The sequence below is a fragment of the Sarcophilus harrisii genome, chromosome 1 (assembly GCF_902635505.1).
Source record: "Sarcophilus harrisii chromosome 1, mSarHar1.11, whole genome shotgun sequence".
Taxonomy (NCBI): Eukaryota; Metazoa; Chordata; class Mammalia; order Dasyuromorphia; family Dasyuridae; genus Sarcophilus; species Sarcophilus harrisii.
In genome coordinates this window covers 243,208,992-243,221,320 of record NC_045426.1, presented here as the reverse complement: position 1 = coordinate 243,221,320, position 12,329 = coordinate 243,208,992, and the positions used below count along the sequence as shown (strand labels likewise).

The following is a 12,329-nucleotide window of genomic DNA, read 5'->3' as shown; positions in this document are numbered from 1 at the left end:
GTATACATGCATGTCTATATACACACATATGTACGATTTGATTAAATAGAACCCCAAATCCTTAGAGTTGTTTATATATTTACATTGTGTATGCGTTAATGATTGTGTGTGTGTGTGTGTATATATATATATATATATATATATATATATATATATATTTAAAGGATGAGACTGTTATGCCCTCATCAAAAAAAGTTCTATGAGCAAATAGAATTGAATGACTTCAAAAGAAATATAAAATGTTCAAATTTAGAGAATCCACTCCAAATGTAACACAGTCTGATCATACCAGTCTAATCAGCCACAGTCAGTTGTGGTGTTTTTCTTCTTTAAAATAATATAATGGTTCTCTCTGGAAGCAGGTTTCTTGGGGAGATTTTCTGGAGGCACCCTTAGTTTCAGTTAAAAGTAATAATCACCCCAATCACAGCCAGGTAAGAAAAGTTCAGATCTTTGTTTCTTATCTCTTTCCTTGGGCCCGGTTAGCTCAGAGGCCTATCTCTCTGCTTGGTTCCAAGAGCTTTTGTAGCTTTGTCCTTTGCCTCTGCTTTCTTCAGCCTCCAGTCAGCACCAAGGTGAATCTGCCTTGCCTCCGAAAGAGGGCTTCTGGCTCTCAATCTCCCAGAGTGCTCCTCTCTGACTCTTGTTGATATTTCGAAGTAAGTCACCCGAAGCTAAGAGCCTCTTTATATATGATCTCCCAAAGGTTAACTCCTCCTTCTGGAGGCAGGGATTAAGGGAGGTATGAATTCAGATATCTCATACTAAACCCTGAAATCTCCCTAACGTGTAAACTCCAATGAGTACTTAAATACTTCTTGCTTATATGAGCTCTCTAAAGGTGTGAACACAAGCATTGTTTCTATCAGTTGTACTTAGTACCTTGTTTCAGGTTCTGTTAACACTAGGATTCCAACAGTCACACTGCTACTTGACTAACATAGTGATATTACTTTGATCCTCTTCAAAAATGAAAGTCAACAATTAACACATATGTATACCCATAGAATACACATACACACATGTAGCTAAGTGGTATCGTGGACAGAGTACCGGGTCTAGAATCAGAAAGACTCATATTTTGAGGTCAATTTCAAGACACTTATCAGTTGTATGTCCTTGGGAAAATCATTTAACTGGTTGCCTCAGTTTCTCCATCTGTAAAATGAACTAGAAAAGGAAATGACAAACTACTCCAATATCTTTGATAAGAAAACCACAAATGGGGTCACAAAGGGTTAGACATCTAAAAATGACTGAAATATACCTACACACACATACATAGTATATATGTATAATATATGTATGTATGTGCAGGTGTAAAGGGCTGAAAACTCTTGAGTTCATGCACTGAAGTCCGATAACTGAGCACTTAAGGCTAACTCCTGATTGGACAATACTCTATTAGCATATGCTTGGAAAATGGCCCGCCCCACTATTCAGTGCTGGCTCAAGATTGAGCGTATGGTGTACAGAGAGATTTGGAGGAGGGATTAGAGGGTTGAATAAGACAAGCCAGAGTGACTCCTGGCCGGGAAAGGAATTAGAGAGGTATGGAGATTCCTGTGTCCATTCCTCTCATTTTGACCAAGAATAAAGACCAAGGATTTTTGCTTATCCTGACTCCGGCTGATTCTAAAGTATCCAGGATGTTAACTCGGTCCTCACATGCAGGTGAGGGTATATTTATCTATTTTATCCATTTTTTAATATATGATCAAACAGTTCTCTCCAAAGAAGAATGGCAACATATTCACAACAAACCATATGAAAGAATGCTCCAAATCACAAATCACTAAGAGAAATGCAAAACAACGCTAAGGTTTTGTCTTATATCTAGCAAATTGGCAAAGATGACCACTTTTATGGTAGTATTAAATTTTAGAAGTACTGTGGAAGGACAGACATACTAGTACATTGGACATACTAGTACTTGTCAAATGGTATGACCATTTTAGAAAGCAATTTGGAATTGTGCAAATTAAGTAACTAAGACATATATGCTCTTTGAACTAAAAACTTCATTACTGGGCTTAGAATCCAAAGAAGTTATAAAATCAATAAGAACAAAGTCTTCGTTTACAATAAAATATTTATAAAAGCACTTTTTGTAACAGCAAAGAAGTGGAAACAAAGTATGTACCCATTAGCTGTGGAATGTCTAAACAAATTATGGTGCATAAATAAAATGGAGTGTTATTATGCTATAAAATTATGTGATTAAAAACAGAAAAATATGGTAAGATCTACATGAATTGATGCAAAGTAAAGAGAGCCAAGAAAATAGTATACACAATAACTATAACAATGAAAATAAAAAGAACTAGATCCTCCAAAAAATCAAAAGCTAATATAAAAAAAATTATAAAAATCAAGCATGTCTTAAATGAAGATAGAAGAGAAGCCCAGTTCATTCCTCTGTGGAGATGGGAGGTCCATAGTTGTTACACATTGTACATACATTTTCAGACTTTTTCAATGCACTAATCAGTAGTGCTAATTTTTTCCTCTTAAAAAAATTTGTTCACTAAATTAAAAAGGTTTTGTACAACAAAACCAATGCAGCCAAGATTAGAAGAGAAGCAGAAAACTGGGAGGAAATTTTACTTTCGGTGTTTCTGATAAAGGCCTCATTTCTGCAATACAGAGAGAATTGACTCAAATTAATAATACAAGCCATTCCCAATTGATAAATGGTCAAAGGATATGAGTAGATGATTTTCAGATGAAGAAATTAAAGCCATTTCTAGTCATAAGATAAAATGCTCTAAATCACTATTGATTAGAGAAATTAAAATTAAGACAACTCTGGGGAGCCACTTCACATCTCTCAGTTTGGCTAAGATGACAGGAAAAGATAATGATAAATGCTGGAGGGGATGTGGGGAAACTGGGATTGCTGTTGTTGGTGGAGCTGTGAAATGATCCTAAGAGAAATCATATGATTATCTTAATTGATGCAGAAAAAGCATTTGACCAAATCCAATACCCATTCCTACTAAAAAACACTAGAGAGCACAGGAATAAAATGGTAAGTAGCACCTCTTTGAAACCATCAGCAAGCATTATATGTAATGGGGATAAACTAGAAGCATTCCCAATAAGATCGGGGTGAAACAATGTTATCCACGATCAATCACTATTACTATTCAACATCGTATTAGAAATGTTAGCTTTAGCAACAAGAGCAAGAAAAAAAATTGAAGGAATTAAGAGTAAGTAATGAGGAAACAAAATTATCACACTTTGAAGATGATATGATACTTAGAGAATCCTAGAAAGATATTTAGAGAAACGTAGAGAATCAACTAGAAAAACTACTAGAAACAATTAAAAATATTAGCAAAGTCACATGATATAAAATAAATCCACATAAATCAACAGCATTTCTACATGCTACCAACAAAGTCCAACAAGAGAAAGAAATTCCATTTAAGATAACTGTAGACAGAATATAAAATATTTAAGAGTCTACCTACCAAGACAAAACCAGAAACTATATGGACACAATTATAAAACACTTTCCACACAAATAAAGTTAGATCTTAACACTGGAAGAATATCAAGTGCTCATGGGTAGGCCAAGCTAATATAATAAAAATGACAATTCTACCTAAATTAATCCATGTATTCAGTGCCATAACAATCAACTGCCAAGAAATTACTTCATAGAGCTAGAAAAAAAATAACAAAATTCATCTGGAAGAAAGATCAAGAATTTCAATGGAACTAATGGGGAAAAAAATGCAAAAGAAGGTGTACCAGACCTAAAAACTACATTATAAAGCAGCAGTCATCAAAACCATTTGGTACTAAGAAATAGAGTAGTTGATCAATGGAATAGATTAGTTTCACAATACACAATAGTCAATGACTACAGTAATCTAGTGTTTGATAAACCCAAAGATTCCAGAGCTTGAGATAAGAAGTCACTATTTGACAAAAATTGATGGGGGAAAAAATTGGAAAATAGTATAGCAAAACTAACACCCTATGCCAAGATAAGATTAAAATGGTTTCATGATTTAGACATAAAGGATGATGCTATAAGCAAATTAGAAAAACAAGGGATAGTTCTACCTCTCTGCTCTGTGGATAAGGAAGGAATTTATTTTGATTATATTAAATTTGAAAGGTTTTGTACAAACAAAACCTATACAGCCAAGATTAGAAGGGAAGAAGAAAACTGGGGAGGCGGGGGGAAAGATAAATCATTGCATCCAATGTTTCTGAAAAAAGACCTCATTTCTAAAATACAGAGAGAATTCACTCTATTTTATAAGAATATAACCCATTCCCCTACTGATAAATATGGTGAAAGGATATGTACAGAAAACTTTCAGATGAAAAAATTAAAGCCATTTTTAGTGATTTAAAAAAATGCTCTAAATTACTATTGATTAAAGAAAAACAAATTAAGACAACTCTGAAATATCACTTCACATGTCTCAGAGTAGCTAAAATGATAGGAAAAGATAATGGTAAATGCTGGAGGGAATGTGGTAAAACTGGGACACTAATACATTGTTGGTGGAGTTGTGAACTGATCCAACCATTCTGGAGAGCAATTTGTAGCTATACCAAAGGACTATAAAACTGCATACTCTTTGATTCAGCAGTGTCCCTACTGGGTTTGTATCCCAAAGCTTTTTGTTGTTGTTCACTTGTTTTTTTTTTTTTTTTCTCCTGTTTTTCCCTTTTGATTTGACTTGCACAGCATAACAAATATGGAAATATACTTACAAGATCTGCACATATTTAACATCTACTGAAATTGCTTGCTGCCTATGGCGAAAAGGTTGGGGGGAGAGAGGAAGAAAAATTTGGTATACAAAGTTTTGCAAAGGTGAATGTTGAAACTATCTTTGTATGTATTCGGAAAAATAAAAAGCTATTAAAAATATTTCTTATATTGGATGACTCTCTAGAAGAGGAAAAGGGAAGGATAGTAGAAATAATTATGATGATGTAAGAAAGAGAAGACAATTAAAAAATTGTACAGAAAAAGAAAAAAGGCAAACAGAAAGAGAGAGAAATTTGCTGTCAGGAAAGACCTGTTGGATAAGTCCTATTGGGTGTCCATCCAAATGCATATTGAGAGTAGGACAACTGACCATTCTCTTGGTCTTCCTTTCCAAACAGGAAAAATGTGTATCATTGGACAAGCTCTATAAAAATGCATGTTAAAATCTCTACAACAAACTCACTTAGTTTTTCATATATAGATCAAAAAGCCAAAATTCTTTGAAATACTATAGTTCTTGGAAACTACTGTTTCCAAGTTGAAGAACGACTGAATAAGTTATGTTTTATGAATGTTATGGAATACTAGTGTTCTAGAAGAAATGATCAACAGGATAATTTCAGAGAGGATTAGAGAGAATTACATGAACTGATAATAAGAGAAGTGAGTAGAACTAAGAGAACATTGGACACTGCAACAAGATTATGCAATGATCAGTTCTGATGAATGTGATTCTCTTCAATAGCAAGGTGATTCAGGCCAGTTCTAATGATCTTGTGATGAAGAGAGCCATCTGCCCCAGAGAAAGGACTGTGGGGACTGAGTGTGGATCGTGTGGATAGTATTTCACTTTTTCTTCTTGTTGTTTGCTTGCATTTTGTTTTTTCTCATTTTTCCCCCCTTTTTGATCTGCTTTTTCTTGTGCAGGATAACTGTGGAAATGTGTACAGAAGAACTGTACCTGTTTAACCTAGATTGGATTACTTGCTGTCTAGGGGAAGGGGTGGGGACAAGGGAGGGAGAAAAAAAATTTTGGAACGCAAGATTTTGCAAGGGTGAATGTTGAAAATTTTCCATGCATATGTTTTGAAAATAAAAAGCTTTATATAAAAAAAAAATACTGTAGTTCTCTTTCAGGAAGCACAGGTATGCCTAGTCAACTCAAACCTCACCAGTCAATCATTAAATTTTCAGTGTGAGCATTTATACCTCAGAAATCAACAAACAATCAAATTAAGGCTCAATTTATTGTTTTGTTGATTTTCTAAACCAGGGATTGACAAACTCATGGTCAAACCCAGTCTACCTGCAAGATTTTGTAGAAGATGTTAAGTTGTTTTTTACAGTTTAAAATACAGTTTTACTGTATTTGAAATATAAGAACTATTGATAATTGAGGCTATACAAAAGCAAGCCAGAGGTAGGATTTAAACCTCTGCAGCAGTTTGCCACTCCCTGATTTAGTGAGAAAATGATCTAGCAGGGAAAAAAATGCTGATCTTATTCAATGTTAAAAGTATATATTCAGTCGATTTTTTTCCCATGAAACCAGTAATTAACCATTTACCAGAATACAAGGGATGTTATACAATTAGCACCATGTAATTTGAAAACAGGAACATCCAGAGAACCTTACTATCCACAAGGAATCCTTCTTTGTGCTAAATTTCCTTGGCAAATACTTTTGGCTTATTTTATGCTTCCCATGATCTTTGTGATCAGGGAATCACTTGAACAAGATTGATTCTGCTGTTACATCTTCCAAAGAATCTTAAAATGATTTTAATGAGATACTCTGTTGGAAGTTGAAAAGCTTTTATTCTATAGAATCAAATGCTTTTTCATTATCAACACACTATAATAAGGACAGTGAGGATTAATATTCTCTATGTCTTTCATTAAATTGAAAAATGTGATCCATTTCCAGTGGCAAACACCTCTGGCAAGAATATATTTCCCTATTTTACATCTCTCATATTTATGATCATTGAATGGAGTTATTTATGTTGCTATATCTTCCAAGGAATCTTTATTGATCTTGATATATGTATGAGACATTTTGATTTAATTTGGAAGCTATTATGAGCTCTTAACAGAATTTTTCCATCTTTTCATCTTCAGTAGCAGATGTTGGCACATAACCTACAATTATTTTCATAATGGTCTTCTTTGCAAATACTTAACAATGAACTGTACAATATAAAATGATCAAATGTCACCATGAAATAATGTTTCTTGTTGCCTTTATATATAGAAAAGCCAACTCTGCCAACTCTTTTCTTTGCTGTTCCTAGAAGAGCCAGTAGTCAACCCTTCTAATTCATTTTAGCTTTCTTCTTTTAGTTACATTTCAGTTCTATCAGAAATATGTTGTACTATCTGTTCAAAAACAAAACCAAGAGTTTCTATCCTCAAAAAATCAACATCTACATGAGTAAATGCAAAATACAAACAATTTTATTGGGAAGAAAGCTACAGAACTGACTCAAAAAGCCTTATATAGAAGTCAAAAAATTTGAGATAAATTTTGAAAGAAACAAAAGACACTAGGGTGGAGGGAACAAAAGAACAATATGAAAAAGCATAGTGATGGGAAAAAACAATGTTGCTTTGAAGAAGCCAGTTTGACTGGATGACAAAGTGTGAGAAAGGGAATAAATCTGGAAAAGTAGGTTAGATAAAAACTGTGAAGAGCTTTAAATGCAGGATTTTGCATTTCACATTTAAAATACCAACAATATGTTTTATAAGCAATCTAAAATCCATGTGGTGTTTTTTTTTTTTTTTAGCAGCCCTACTCTTTTTTCTACCTTTGTCACCTAATACATTGGTACAAGGGTTATTTTGCATTGTTTGTTGCAGTGGATGCTATAGTCAAATAATTCATTAAGACAGTGTCAAATATTTGAAATTTCAAAATATATAAAAATTTTACACAATCAGACAATGCATTCAGTAAAAATTAAAAAGGACACTATAGAGACGAACAATCAGAAGAACTACTTTTGATACATTTGTGATTAGGCTGTATTAGAATAAGTGCTAAACAAAAATTAATCAGATATGATGAAAATATAACACAACATTTTTTGGATACTTGTTGAGAAGATTTTTTGCATAATTTAATATTAATTAATTCAACTATCTCAACTCAGCTAAGATTTTCACTTTTGGAAAACTGCTGTAAGTGTTATTTATCAGGGTTACTTCTGCAATTGTAAAAGCAATCATTTCCCAGACCATATTAGAATTGGGAAAAACTTGAAACATCATCTAGTCCAACAACCTCATTCTACAGAGGACCTCAGTACTTAACTAACTTATCCAAGGTCACAATGAGTTTATCAGTACTGGTCTCCAGACTCCAGGACTCTTCAGATATGCTCTGAAACTTTGCCCCCATACTAAAAAAGGAAGTATTTCATTCTTAGTATGAGCTATTTCAGGTTATTTTTTACTTTAGTTATAATCACAGGTCTTTTTTTCACTGAATTCCTATCAAAGATTCCATATGACTTTTAAACTTCATCCAGATTCTGCAATGATCACTAAAAAAAAAAAAAAAATTAGCTTGTGGCTTCTCATTAGTCACTTGGCATTTGGAAATCTAACTGATATGTATAACAAGTCCAGAAGTATAGGTAGAAACTAAAGAAGAACAAATATCATTTAAGTGAATCAAAACCACAATAGTTCAAAGGAGGAACATTCTGATTAGTCAACTAGCCCATCAAAAGAAACAAAGGTTAAAGGGCCACTATTCTGCTAGGGGATAGTCACTTTCTTAACCTCACTCATCTTTGGTCTCCTAGGAAGTAGTGAGGTTAAGAAAAGACAGAAGTTAACAGGGAAAGAGGAACTAAAAGAGGATGGAGGTAGAGGTAATGAAGATGGAGAAATGGACAATAGAGAGAAAAGCAATTTAAAAAAACAGAATGTGGCAATAGGATGATGACACAATCTTTATTCTCAGCTAACTAGAAAAGTTAAATCTTTAAATGCTATTCCACAATGAAGTTTGTACTTGATGTTTTACTGTATTTTATATTATTTTACTTTTATTACATTTACATTACAAACTATTTTATTTTAGCTTTTGGAATAAATATGTATCTTTACACATTAGCAAAAAGAAATCAAATCAACATTTGAGAGCTTTAAAGTATACATAATCTCAATGAGTGCAAGAGTATGTAAAGTCAAGGATGACTCCTAGGTAACAAACCTAGGAGAGAGAATGGTGGTACCCTAAATAGTAACAGGAAAATTAAGAAGAGGGAAGGGATTTAGGGCAAACTCTTATCTCACTACTCTCACTAATGAAAATAACAACCCATTTCATTCTATATAATTTTTATTCACATTCTGGTATAAATACAGGGAAAGAGTTAATTAACAAACTACCCAATCCCACTGTAAGTAAATGACAAGTTATCTGGTGAGGACAATTCTACATTAAATCCATTATAATCTTTAGAGAAAGGGTTCTTGACCTGAGATTCATGAATTTATTTTGATAGTCTGAAAACTAAATGTCAGTGTAATCTGTAATTGTGTGTATTTTATGCATTTAAAAAACATTATTCTGCAAAGGGGTCATTAGGTTTCATTAGGATGCCATAGACTGATATTAAAAAAAGGTTTTAAGAACCCTTCTTTAGAATAAGCATGGAAAATTTGCTTTGTCAGTTTAAATATACTGGAGTGACACTAAAGAGGAGGTGTGTTCAGAATGTTTAAGGAAACTTGCCAAAGGTCTATGAGTTGATTTTATGGGAAATAACAGACAAATTTAGAACCCAGGGATTTGATTTTCTAGCAACTTAATGGTGCAAGGTTCTAATTAAACCCTTAAGAGGAAATCATTTGAGCTCTGGCCCCTGACATTAGTTTCTATCTCAATGTCCTTTACTCCTCCTCCTGTCCATAGAAGGACCTGATAAACTTTGGAAGACTGGGAGATCTGGACTCTTTATTGAAATATCTAACCTTGTTACAGGGATAGCAGCAGCTGGTTGCAACACCTACAGAAGAAGTTAATAATTGACTAGCCATGCTAAGGCAAGACAGATTTAAGGTTCTACAAGGAGACCAGCAGAATAAAACTACACCATACCCAAGGGAAACATCTTCAACTATATCTCTACTGGAGGAAATCAACTAAAGGCTTTAAAAATCTTTATTTCAGACAGTATGTTACAACACTGACTGGTACCATATTAAATTCTGTCCAGGACATCTAGATTTGAAAGACATGCTACTTCCCTCTAAGTAATTCAAGACACATTAATTACAGTATCTAAGGCACTGTACTAGGTATTAGGAACAATATCTACCTTCAAAGAGCTTATATTCTACTAAAGAGAAACAACATGTAGATAAAAATGCAAAGTATATATATAAAGCAAATCAAAGTAATTTCAAAAGCTAGGACAACTCTTTCCAAGTTCAATTAAAAACAACAGAAAAACAGCTTAAAAGTGTCTGAGGTAGCATTCAAACTCTTTCCAACTTTAAATCTAACACTATTCACTGAACCATCTCAATGCCTTCAAGGATCAGTACTCCTCCTAAAAAAAAAAAAAAAAAAAAAAAAAAAAGATGTATTTTAAGTCTTATTTGCTAGAGCCTCTGTACTTACCTTTGTATATATTCTGAAATCATTTATCAGGGCTTCTATAATATCACCCAGAATAGACTCTAGAAGGCAAAAATCACTACATTTATATCTTATGCAAAACACCTAATACAGTACCTGACACAGAACTGAGCTTAAAAATTGCTTGTGGATACATGATACTCTGTTTAACATACACAGAAAAAGTCCTTAAATGGTCAAAATTTGATGTTATGATAGTCAAATTACAGGAAGGATCTCAGGATTTAAAGCACAGAATAGAGAAGAACTATCTCATTCTCCCCCACTTCTTTTATAAAAGAAAAGCTCATCAAGATTAAATGACTTGCCCTAGGTCACATAGGTCATGTCAGGATATAGGAAAGATTCAAATTGAGCCCCATTGTCAGCGGCACAATAAATCTTTGTCCCTTAACTTGGTGAGGGGAGAAGGAAGATTAAAACTTAGCTCTTTTAAACTAAAAATCCAGAATGTCTTAGTCTCCACTTTTCTCTTAGTTTCTGTTTATTTTTTTTCTTTTTGAAACAAAGCTAATGCTTAGTAATATGCTTTTCCATAAATAAAAGATTTAAAATAGCAAATCAAAATGGTAGTGTGATAAAGTCAGCTGGAATCATGACATAAAAGCATCAAGAATTGAAGAGTTATGGAAACTGATTTGGTATTACATCCAAAGGGTTATAAAACTGAGCATACCCATTGATCTGCAATACCAACATCAGTTCTGTATCCCAAAGAGATCATTAAAAAAGGGGAAAGACACACATGTATAAAAAAGTTTATAGCAGTTTTCTTTCTGATAGCATATTGAAAATTGAGAGGATGCCCATCAATTGAGGTATGGCTGAACAAATTGTGGTATATGAATGTAACGGAATATTACTGTTGTATAAGAAATGATGAATAGGACGACTTTTAAAAAACCTAGAAAGACTTACATGAACTGATGCTGGGTGAAGTGAGCAGAATCAGAACATTGTACACAGTAACAGTAAGATTATATGATGATCAACTACTGATACTGTTTGAGAGGTGTACATTAGTGGCTATAAGAGAGTTGTTAGGAATCCCTTGAAATTGGTCGCAGGTTTCAGGAGTGAAAGAATTCACTCATTCCCGAATTACTAGTTGCAAAATGAATGTTTATTATTAGACAGAAATCAGTTTACCAAGAGACTGACTTCTATAGTAGCAGATGTATGGAAAATAGAGTTTTGCACTGAGAATGCAGTTCTCAGTGGACAGAAGGCCCTGGTCACAAAGGGAGCTACCAAGGTCCATCTGCAAAGACCTTTGTTGCAGGAAGCCATTATATTGGGTATCTTGGTGGGGGCTGGGACAAGCTAAACAGGTCAGACCCAGTGGGGGGCTAGTGGGTGGAGTCTCAAATTGGCTCATCTACAAGATGGGTTTCAGCTTGAGCTGTAATTTGAATAGAATAGAAGATCTTTAATTGAATAGGGTTGGAATTCTTTTGCTAAGGACTAGAACTAACCCCACCTAGATAACAGAATGAAACTGTCTTGTTTCTCTCAGGAAGGGTCCCTCACTTAAGCAGAGTTGAAGGATATTTTCTCCTTCAAGGATTTTTAGAGTTTTGGGGTCCCTTCTTCACTTAGACAGACTTAGCTCTTCTCAGCAGTATAATGATCTAAGACAATTCCCAAAGATTCAATATGGAAAACGCTGAACACATCCAGAGAACTATGGAGTCTGAATGCAGATCAGAGTATATACTATTTTCACTTTTTTGTTGTTTTTTTCTTTTTTGTGGTTCTTTCCTTTTGTTCTGATTCTTTGTTTACAACAGGACTAATGTGGGGAAATGTTTAATGTGATTGTACATGTATAACCATTATCAAATTGACTGCTGTCCTGAGAAAATGGTAAGGGAAGGAGAGGGGGAGAAAAAAATGCTTCAAATTATTATAAAAATAAACATTGAA

At 33.8% G+C, this 12,329-nt stretch overlaps 1 protein-coding gene across 6 annotated transcripts in view; it reads right to left on the bottom strand.

The window, feature by feature from the left end:
- Positions 1-12,329, bottom strand: part of SNX24 (sorting nexin 24) — a 270,365-nt gene that overhangs the window by 196,812 nt on the left and 61,224 nt on the right. The window lies entirely within an intron of this gene.